General features: G+C 45.7%; 1 protein-coding gene across 1 annotated transcript in view; it reads left to right on the forward strand.

Annotated features, from left to right (window-relative positions):
• Positions 1 to 10,722, forward strand: part of CACNA1A (calcium voltage-gated channel subunit alpha1 A) — a 267,197-nt gene that overhangs the window by 32,054 nt on the left and 224,421 nt on the right. The gene's annotated exons all lie outside the window — the stretch shown is intronic.

The following is a 10,722-nucleotide window of genomic DNA, read 5'->3' on the forward strand; positions in this document are numbered from 1 at the left end:
CTCCCCCTCCCCACTCTCCACTCCCCCCTCCCCACTGCCCCAGCCCCTGGCACCCGCCATTTTACTTTCTGTCTCTGTGAATCTGGCTACTTTGGGCCTCCCCTGTGAGTGGAATCATACAGTATTTGTCTTTTTTGTGACTGGTTTGTTTCACGGAGCATAATGTCCTCCAGTTTCATCCATGTTGTAGCATGAGTCAGAATTTCCTTCTTTTCCAGGCCAAATCGTATTCCATTGTGTGGATGGACCACACTTCGTTTATCCGTTCAGCCATCGGTGGGCACTTGGCTTCCACCTTTTGGCTATTGTAAATAATGCTGCTGTGAACCTGTGTGTACGAATAGCTGAGTCCCTGCTTTCGATTCTTTTGGATATAGACCCAGAAGTGGAATTTTTTTTAAATCAAGATTTGACCCACTGGGGCCCTTGGAGTTCTCATTGGCTCTGAAACTTTTTTTTTTTTTGAGCACTTTGAAACTAAAATAGGAGTGAGGGGCACAGTGGGGGGCGGGGGGAGCACACATCTCTTGTGTCAGCGTTTTAAAAAACGCCCCAGGAGGAAGATGTGTGAAATCCCTCCCTTCCCCCTGCTCCCACCCCCTCCAGGATCTCAAAATACCCCTTGTTTTAGGAAGCGGCTGTGACATCAGGCAGGCAGCGTGTGGCATCTGAGACACAATATCGCAAGTGGCTGGGAGCCCAGAGAAACCAGGACAGGCGTGCTGGGGATGTGGACTAGAGATGGAGCTAATTTTAGTGGCTGAAGAGGCTGCAAGAAGAGAGAGAAAGAGGGGTGTGTGTGTATGTGTGTGTGTGTGTGTGTGTATACGCACAGTGATAGAGGCTGGAGGGGGAGAAATGACGGATAAATCAGCTTGGGCAAAGTAAAGCTAATGGGCAGAGGAGTGAGACTCAGCCCAGAAGGTGGTCAGCAAATCTAAAGATGTGTGCCCGAGGATCAGGGTGGTGGGGAGAATTCGCAGGCAAGTCGTAGAGAGCTATTCCATTTACGGAGGCTCGCTCTGTGTGAGGCACGATCCACCTGTGCTGCCCTCAAGGCCATTCTGAGAACACCACTGTTGTTGTCCTCCTTTTATGAGTAGGGAAACTGAGGCATTGAACTGCGTCCATTCTTCGGTGAGAAGCAGGGAGAACATACGGTAGAAGCAAAGAAATACAAACATGAAGGCTCTCAGGGTCTATGTGATTGGCTGTGACATCCATGAGAGTGGATCTCAGGTTGAAGGAAAGACTCAGGTGGCAGAAAGTAGCTGAACATTTGGATTTGGGAATCCTGGTGGACGTGGCAAAAATTCTGGCTTTTCCCTTCACGGGCTGTGGGACCACTCTGACCTGCAGTTTCCTGATCTGTGTGAAATGGAACGATGCCACCTGTCTCAGCGTTGCTGTGAGGATGCGAGGAGATGATCCATGTAAAATGCCCACTAGGGGGCTCGCTCCAGGGTAGATTCTCAGCAAATGGTAGTCATGGTTTTTGTTACATTTGGGGATATTGGCAGGTAAAAAGGAAATACTTCATTCATTCCAAAATTGCTCACTGAGTTTCTACTGTGTGCTAGGCCCTGGTGACACAGTGGTAACAAGACAGGCCTGCTTTCTGCCCTTGTAAAACTTTAGTTCAACTGCATTGCACTCATCAGCCTAATAATGCAGGTAAATTGTGATGACAATAACAACTAGCATTTACTATGAGCCTTTTACAAATATTAACCCATGTAATCTTCTAAAGAGCCTATAAGAGCTGTTGCCAGGCGCAGTGGCTTATTCCTGTAATCCCAGCACTGTGGGAGGCCAAGGCAGGTGGATCACCTGAGGTCAGGAGTTCAAGACCAGCCTGACCAATATGGTGAAACCCTGTCTCTACTAAAAATACAAAAATTAGCCAGGCGTGGTGGCAGGTGCCTGTAATCTCAGCTTCTTGGCTGAGGTAGGAGAATCACTTGAACCCAGGAGACAGAGGTTGCAGTGAGCCAAGATCGCTCCACTGCACTCCAACCTGGAGGACAAGAGTGAAATTCCGTCTCAAAAAAATAAATAAAATAAGAGCTGTTATTATCCACATTTTACCTATGAGGAAACCGATGCCCAGAGACGTTGAGTAACTTTCCAGAGGTCACACAGCTACTGAGTGGTAGAGCTGGGATTCAGACCCAGGAGTGTGGTCCCAGAGTATGTGTGTGTGTGTTTTTTTTTGTTTGTTTGTTTGTTGGTTTGTTTTTTGTTTTGTTTTGTTTTTTTTTACCGCTGTGCTTTCCTGCCTCTCCGATAGAAGTAATCACCAGTCACATTGAGCGGTTGTTATGTGCCAGGCCCTTAACACACATCTCCTTGGATCTTTGCAAAGAATCCTAAAAGGGTGGTTGTTCATGATCTACATTTTATGGAGAGAGAGATCAAAGCATAGTGAGAGGAAGTAACTTGCCCAAGATCCTGCAGCTGAAGACTCTGGGGTTGCAAATTCGGGATGGCCCTGGACCCTGCATTCCAGCTTCTAGCAGCTAACAGGGGGAATGCTTTTTTTTTTTTCTTGAGACAGAGTTTCACTCTTCTTGCCCGGACTGGAGTGCAATGGCACGGTCTCGGCTCACTGCAACCTCTGCCTCCTGGGTTCAAGCAATTCTCCTGCCTCAGCCTCCTGAGTAGCTGAGATTACAGGCCTGCGTCACCACGCCCGGCTAATTTTGTATTTTTTAGTAGAGATGGGGTTTCTCCATGTTGGTCAGGCTGGTCTCTAAATCCTGACCTTAGGTGATCCGCCCATCTCGGCCTCCCAAAGTGCTAGGAATACAGGCGTGAACCACCGCGCGTGGCCTGGTGGGGGGCCACTTTTATTGGTGCATTTCTTCCATTTTCTCTGTGTCTGTGTAAAGATAAACACCCCAAGCCCCTTGGCTATGAACCGTGGGCCATAATTAGTTAATGGAAGGTAAATGTTTTAGAGATGGAAATTGCTGTGCTTTTTTTTTCCCCCTAGGCATTGTTGCCTGCATGCTAATGCAGCACAACGTGCCTTTCTTCTGTCAGGCGTTTTTAGACAAATTCTATTTTCCCTAAAATATTTTGCCACAGAAAATAGCAAGTGGGAAAGACATTCAGAGACTCAGGCAGAGAGAGGAAACCATTCCCTTGGGTTTGAACAGAATAGCAGAGTGGTTAACAGCACAGATCTTGAGTTAGGTGGATGCCAATTTGTGATTTATTTCCCAGCAAGCAAGATGCTGGCTCTCTGTGTACCTCAGTTTACTTGTTTGTCAAATGAGGAAAATAATGGTACCTGTCTCTCACCAGCTTACCAGTTGCCTCTCTAGCTATGTCTAATCTGCTGTTAACCACGCCCACTATGTTTTTAATTCCAAGTATTAGAATGGTTTTCTTCCTACAGGCTCTGTCTGATCTTTTTAAATCCTGCTTCATCTTTTGTAGTATTGTTTCCCTGCAGCAGGATTTCTCAACCTTGGCACAATTGACATTTTGGGCTAGATAATCCTTGGACGTGAGCCCCCACCCTATGCACTCTAAGACACTTTGAACATCCCTGGCCTCTCACCCCACTAAATGCCAGTGGCAGCCCCTCCAGTTGTGATAGCCAAAAATGGCTCAGATATTGCCAAATGAAATGTCCCATGGAGGGTAGAGTTGCCCCCGCTTGAGAATTGTTCTGTAGGTATTTTCAAGCATGTCTTACATTTCCTTAAGTATAATATGCAAAAGAAAAAGCTAAATCTACAGAAACTCATAATGTGCAAAGAATTTTTATAATCAGTGTCCAGTAACTTAAGTATCTAAAAGTGTTACGGCATTTTTTCTGCTGTCTCTTGTTTCCCATGATTCCTCATTCCAGTGCCTTGTTTTCTTGAATGTCTTGTTATCTTTGGTTGTGTGAAGCTCATTTTCCATGGGACGCTATTTTTGTTTTGTTTTGAGACAGAGTCACGCTCAGTCACCCAGGTTGGAGTGCAGTGGTGCGATCTCAGCTCACTGCAACCTCAGCCTCCCAGGCCCAAATGATTCTCCTGCCTCAGCCTCCTGAGTAGCTGGGATTACAGGCGTGTGCCACCACACCCACTAGTTTTTTTGTATTTTTAGTAGAGACAGGGTTTCACCACATTGGCCAGGCTGGTTTTGAACTCCTGACCTCAAGTGATCAACCTGCCTTGGCCTCCCAAAGTGCTGGGATTACAGGTGTGAGCCACCTTGCCTGGCCTCCATCAGACACTGTTGAAGGGAGTTCATTGAGGCCTACAATGAAGGTGTACCCTCCATGGACAATTTGCATTTACTTTTTCCAGGTGCCTGGGACACTCCCAGTCTAGGACCATCGTAGACTTTTAGACCAACAACGTGTTGAGAATTTAGGTCACCAGTGTCTGCAAAAGCCAGCTGTGGTTATAATTTCTCAAAGACTTTTCTTTGTCTCCTTTTCTGCAAAGTGCCAAAGGAACTTCCTCAGAAGTTTCTGGGGATGGAAAGACAGAAGTACATTAACTTCAGGTTTCTTACCTGAAAGTGATAGCCTATTGGGCCCCATCCTACTTGGGGAGTGGTGTGTCTCCTTTGAGACTTTCTAACACGTGTGTACCCTGGAGTTTGCCCCACCTCTGCTCCCCAGGAGGCCATAAAACTTGAAGCGCGGTTCCGTGGGTTAGACAGATGCCCTTGGTGCAAAAGTGATTTTAATGCTCTGATAGATGCTCAGGTTACCTCCAGGAAATTCTTTACTTCACTTATTTATTTAGGGCTGGTAACTACTAATTGTCAGGTCTTTCTTGTTTCAACAACATGGCCTTCAGATTTTATGCAGGATTTGTCATTGTTTTCAGCAAGAGTGTCAGCCTTATTACCCAGCTTACTGTATTAGAAATAGATGTCTGGGTCAGGCGCAGTGGCTCACACCTGTAATGCCAGCACTTTGGGAGGCTAAGATGCATGGAACATGAGGTCAGGAGTTCGAGACCAGCCTGGCCAACATGGTGAAACCCCATCGATACTAAAGATGAAAAAAATTAGCTGGGTGTGCTGGTGCACACCTGTAATCCCAGCTACTCGGGAGGCTGAGGCAGGAGAATTGCTTGAACCTGGGAGGGGGAGGTTGCAATGAGCCAAGATTGCACCATTGCACTCCAGCCTGGGTGACGGGGTGAGACTCTGTCTCAAAAAAAGAAATAAATATCTGTTGTGTGGATTATTTAAAACAGCAGATGGTCAAGAACTATGACTCATGCCTGTAATCCCAGCACTTTGAGTGGCTAAGGTGGGGGGATCACTTGAAGCCAGGAGTTAGAGACCAGCATGGGAAACATAGCAAGACCCCCATCTCTGCAAAAATAAAGTAAAATAAATTAGTGTGCATGGTGGTGCAGACATGCTTCTAGTCCTAGCTACTCAGGAGGCTGAGGCAGGAGGATCACTTGAACCTAGGAATTTGAGGCTACAGTGATCTATGATCATGCCATTGCATTCCAGCCTGGGTGACAGATCAAGACCCTGCCTCTAAAACATAAAAATAAATACAAGTTAAGTTAAAAAGAAATAAATAAGTAATAGAACATCCAACACAGTTCTTGGCATGCATTGGCTATTTTTTGTTTGTTTATTTTGTTTTGTTTTGTTTTGTTTTTTGAGACGAAGTCTCACTCTTGTTGCCCAGGCTGGAGTACAATGGTGTGATCTCAGCTCACTGCAACCTCCACCTCCTGAGTTCAAGTGATTCTCCTACTTCAGCCTCCCGAGTAGCTGGGATTACAGGCATGCGCCACCACTCCCAGCTGTTTTTCATATTTTTAGTAGAGACGGGGTTTCTCCATTTTGGTCAGGCTGGTCTCAAACTCCCAACCTCAGGTGATCCACCTGCCTCGGCCTCCCAAAGTGCTGGAATTACAGGCGTGAGCCATCGCACCCGGCTGGCTGTTTTGATTGTTAAATGAAGATGGTATGAAAGGGAAGGAAGAACAGTGACATTTGCAAGGGACACTCCCTGGAGGGCAGGGCAAGGGGGCTGTGGAGGAGAAAAGTCAGAGAGTATAATACAGGTTGCCTTGGGTGATGTTTTAGATTTTAGCCAACATTGGCAAAGAGCCTCATTTATTTCTCAGAGTAGCTCTGGCTACTGGAAATGCTGTACAACTTAAGGTGGACTTTCTAGAAGAAAATTCTTGACCAGGTGCAGTGGCTCACACCTATAAATCACTTTGGGAAGCTGAGGCAGGTGGAACACTTGAGCTGAAGAGTTTGAGACCAGACTGGGCAACGTGGCAAAACCTCATCTCTACAAAAAAATATACAAAAATTAGCCAGGTGTGGTGGTGCATGCCTGTATCCCAGCTACTCGGGAGGCTGAGGTGGGAGGATTGCTTGAACCTGGGGAGGTGGAGGTGGTAGTGAACCAAGATTGCACCACTGCACTCCCATTTGAGTGACAGACCAAGACCCTGCCTCAAAAAAAAAAAAAAAAAAAAAAAAAAAAAAAAAAAAAAAAAAAAAAAGAAAAGAAAAGAAAAAAAGAAAAGAAAAGAAAATTATCTCTGGGATTCAATCCTGGCCCACACAGTATTGGCTTCACTTCACCTCCTTCTCCCCTGAGATACACAGCACCACTCCCCCAAGCTTCATCAACTTTATCTCTGATCTGGGTGCTGTGACTTGTCCCCATTCCTGGCCAGAATTTGAGGTATGGATGAACCCACTAGCCCTCCATCACGCACTCTGCCATAAAAGCACACCACGTGCTGATTGCTATTTTTGATCTCCTTTCTGCCTTGCCCTCTAGACTCTGAGCTGCTTGGAGACTAGAGACCAGTTTTGTCCATCTCCAAATCCCCTAAAGTCCTGTGGCCAGCAAGCAGGTAGGACATCTGAAAGTTTATCAGAGAGGGAATTGCTTTTCTCTTGAGATGCAACTGGAACAGGAATCTTATTGACTTGGAGTAGCTTCAAGGTTGGAAGAGTATGTGTCAGGGTTCTCCAAGACCTCTCTCAAAGTTTGAAGTTTGCTAAAAGGGCTCACAGGACCCAGAAAAGCTGTGAAATTCAGTTATGGTTTATTAGAGTGGATGGATAGAGATTAAAATCTGCAAGCAAAAGATGCACAAGGCAATGTCCAGGGGAGATCAGGCATGAGCTTCCAGGTGTCCACTCCCAATGCAGTTATGCAAACAGTGTTCAATTCTCCCAGCAATGGTGTGTGACAATGCACAGTGTACTGCTAAGCAGAGAAGCTCACTTGAGCCTTGGTGTCCAGGGTTTTTATTGGGGCTCAGTTACATTGACATGGAACACCCATGTGACTGACTTGAACTGCTGGGTCTCTGGCACACTCCAAGATCAAACTGATGCAGTGTGACCTAGGGCCCCAGCTGAACACAAACAGGCAGTCACCATAGATCCCATTGTGAGCATAAACTACGAGGCATGGCCCAAGGCCCTAGATATACAGATATTCCTTCCAAGAGCCAGCCAAGGGCCAGTCCTTCCTTTGGAATATGTGGAGTTTGAACTCCCCAACCCCAAGGAGTTAACTCTTTTCTTTTCTTTTTTTTTTGAGACAGTCTCGCTCTGTCTCCCAGGCTGGAGTGCAGTGACGCGATCTTGGCTCACTGCAAGCTCCATCTCCCGGGTTCACACCATTCTCCTGCCTCAGCCTCCCCAGCAGCTGGGACTACAGGTGCCCGCCACCACACCCAGCTAATTTTTTTGTATTTTTAGTAGAGACGGGGTTTCACCATGTTAGCTAGGATGGTCTCGATCTCCTGACCTCATGATCCACCCGCCTCGGCCTCCCAAAGTGCCGGGATTACAGGAGTTAACTTTTTACTACACAGAATATAACTATCACCAAGTCTTTCTTCTTGTCACGTCCTTTCAAGGTGACCCATTGCTCTTAGCAGTGTCTTTGAGACCCTGTATCTTCTGGCCTTGACCCATATCACCTGTGTTATCTCTCCACTCTAGCTACATTGAACTCTGCTTTTTTGAGATGCAGTCTCACTGTCACTGAGGCTGAAGTACAGTGGTACAGTCACAGCTCACTGCAGCCTCAAACTCCTGGGCTCAAGTGATCCTCCCACCTCAGCCTCCTGAGTAGCTGGAACCACAGGCGCATGCCATTACACCCAGCTAATATTTTTATTTTTAGTAAAGATGGGGTCTCACTATGTTTCCCAGGGTGGTCTCAAATTCCTGGGCTCAAGCAGTCCTCCCATCTTGGCCTCCCGAAGTGTTGGCATTACGGGAGTGAGCCACTACATCCAGCCCACTGAACTTTTTAACGATCCCCTAGCATCCTATACTTTCTGTCACTGGATAGCCTTGGAATTATTTTTCCTTCTTGTTGAAATACTCTTCTTCTTTCCTCCCTTTGCTGTCAAGTCTCAGAATAGGCATTATTTCCTCCAAAAACCCTCTCCTGACCCTCCAAGTCTGGATGAGGACACTTCCTTTGCCCAGAGAGTGCCTATTTTAGTCCTCTCAGGTGGCTATAATAAAATACCTTAAACTGGGTGTCTTATACACCTCAGATATTTATTTTCCACAGTTCTGGAGGCTGGGAAGATCAAGGCACTGACAGATTTGGTGTCTGATGAGGGGCCATTTCTTGTTTCATAGAAGGTGTCTTCCTACTGCATCCTTACATGGTGAAAAGAGTCAAGGCAGCTCTCTGAAACCTCTTTTATGAAAGCATAAATCCCTCTGTCTTCATGATCTAATCACCTCCCAAAGGCCCGACTTCCTAATATCTTCACATTGGTGACTAGGTTTCAACATATGAATTTGAGAAAGATACAGACATTGAGACCATGGCAGTGCTCTTCCACCAGGTTTTTTTTATCCCACTGTATTATAATTGAGGTTTAAATAATCTGCTTTCCTTCCCTTAGATTGTAAGCTCCATGAGAGCAGGGCCCTACCCATCCAATCATTGTCCTATCCCCAGTGACTACAACTTCCTGGGTACATAATTAATATTTATTATATTATGTAGCAAAGATAATGCTGCCACACTAAGAGACCCAAAAGACCACGGGATTAAAACCTTAAAGAAAAAATAATAATTTCTCTCCTATAATAACTACAAGGTTAGCCATGCAGGTTGGCAGGGAAACTCACTTCCACAAAGTCACTCAGGGATTCAGGCTGCTGCTGTCCTCTTCTTTCTCTACCACCAAATGATCTTCAGCATCATTTGCACAATCAAAACAACTGGTCTTGAATAGGCAGAAGAGGGGGATCTTTTCCAATTTCTTAAGTCTCAGACCCAAAAGTGGCAGCTGTCACTTCCACTGACATATCATTGATGGAAACTTAATCATGTGAGCATACCAAACTGCTAGGGATGCTGGGAAATGTAGTTTTCTTGGGAAATCCAGGACTTGGCTAAATTTCCATTCCTGTAGAAGATGGTAGGGGATGGAGAAGTGGTGGACATCCAGTGGTTGCTACCATATTTATTGAATCAAATTGTCAAACAGGACCCATCTGATAAGGGGTTCTTTTCTAGAATTAATTGAATGATTAAATCAGGGGCAAAGGCATGTCACCTTATCTTTCTCTGCCTATATTGGCTTTCTAGGGCTGCTGTAACAGAGTACCATGAACTTGGTGGCTTAAAACAACAGAAATTTATTTTCTCACAGTTCTGGAGGCTAGAAGCCTAAAATCAAGGTGTCAGCAAAGCCACCTGGATAACTGCTCTAGGGAAGAATTCCTCCTTGCCTCTTCTCGTAGCTCCTGGCAACCCTTGGTATTCTTTGGCCTCCACTTCAATCTCTGCCTCCATCTTCATTTGCCTTTTTTCTCTGTGTGTCTATGTCCTTTCCTCTTCTTAAAAGGATACCAGTCATTGAATTTAGGGCTTACTCTAAATCCAGGATGATCTCACCTCAAGAGCCTTAATTAATTACATCTGCAAAGAACTTATTTCAAAACAAGATTGCATTCTGAGGTTTCAGTAGACACGAATTGTGGGGAGATAGTATTCAACTCAATTCACTGCTTTACTTAAGAAAAGAGACTATGAAGTGAGCCTTCCTCTGCTTGAGAGAGAGAGAGCCTTTCTGTGCAATAGGTCAATGAATGGGTGCAGCCGTATTCCACATAACTTTATAAAAATAGATGGCCAGCCTATGGGGTTTGCTGACCCCTGCCCCAAATTCCAAAGTCAACAGCAGTCTTTTTTTTTTTATCTTTTAAAATATTTTAAATTTATTTTATTTTATGTTGAGACAGAATCCCACTCTGTCGCCCAGGCTGGAGTGCAGTGGTCGCGGCTCACTGCAACCTCTACCTTCCAGATACAAGTGATTCTCCTGCCTCAGCCTCCTGAGTGGCTGGGACTACAGGTGTTCGCCACCATGCCCAGCTAATTTTTGTATTTTTAGTAGAGACAGAGTTTCACCATGTTGGCCAGGCTGGTCTCGAACTGCAGACCTCAAGTGATCCACCCGCCTCGGCCTCCCAAAGTGCTGGAATTACAGGCAGGAGCCACTATGCCCAGCCAGGATTCTCTTCATTTTAACAGCATTCTTACTTGTCCCACATCCACTCCACCCTGGGTCTAGTTAGATAAAAGTATCTACAGATCTTGTTTAGCTGACATTGTCCTGGGGGATATTTTTTAATCTTTTGAGACAAAGTTGCCCAGGCTGGAGTGCAGTGGCCTGATAACAGCTCACTGCAGCCTCGACCTCCTGGGCTTAAGCGATCCTC

Source organism: Rhinopithecus bieti, unplaced genomic scaffold, assembly GCF_001698545.2.
Source record: "Rhinopithecus bieti isolate Rb0 unplaced genomic scaffold, ASM169854v2 scaffold_26199, whole genome shotgun sequence".
Classification (NCBI taxonomy): domain Eukaryota; kingdom Metazoa; phylum Chordata; class Mammalia; order Primates; family Cercopithecidae; genus Rhinopithecus; species Rhinopithecus bieti.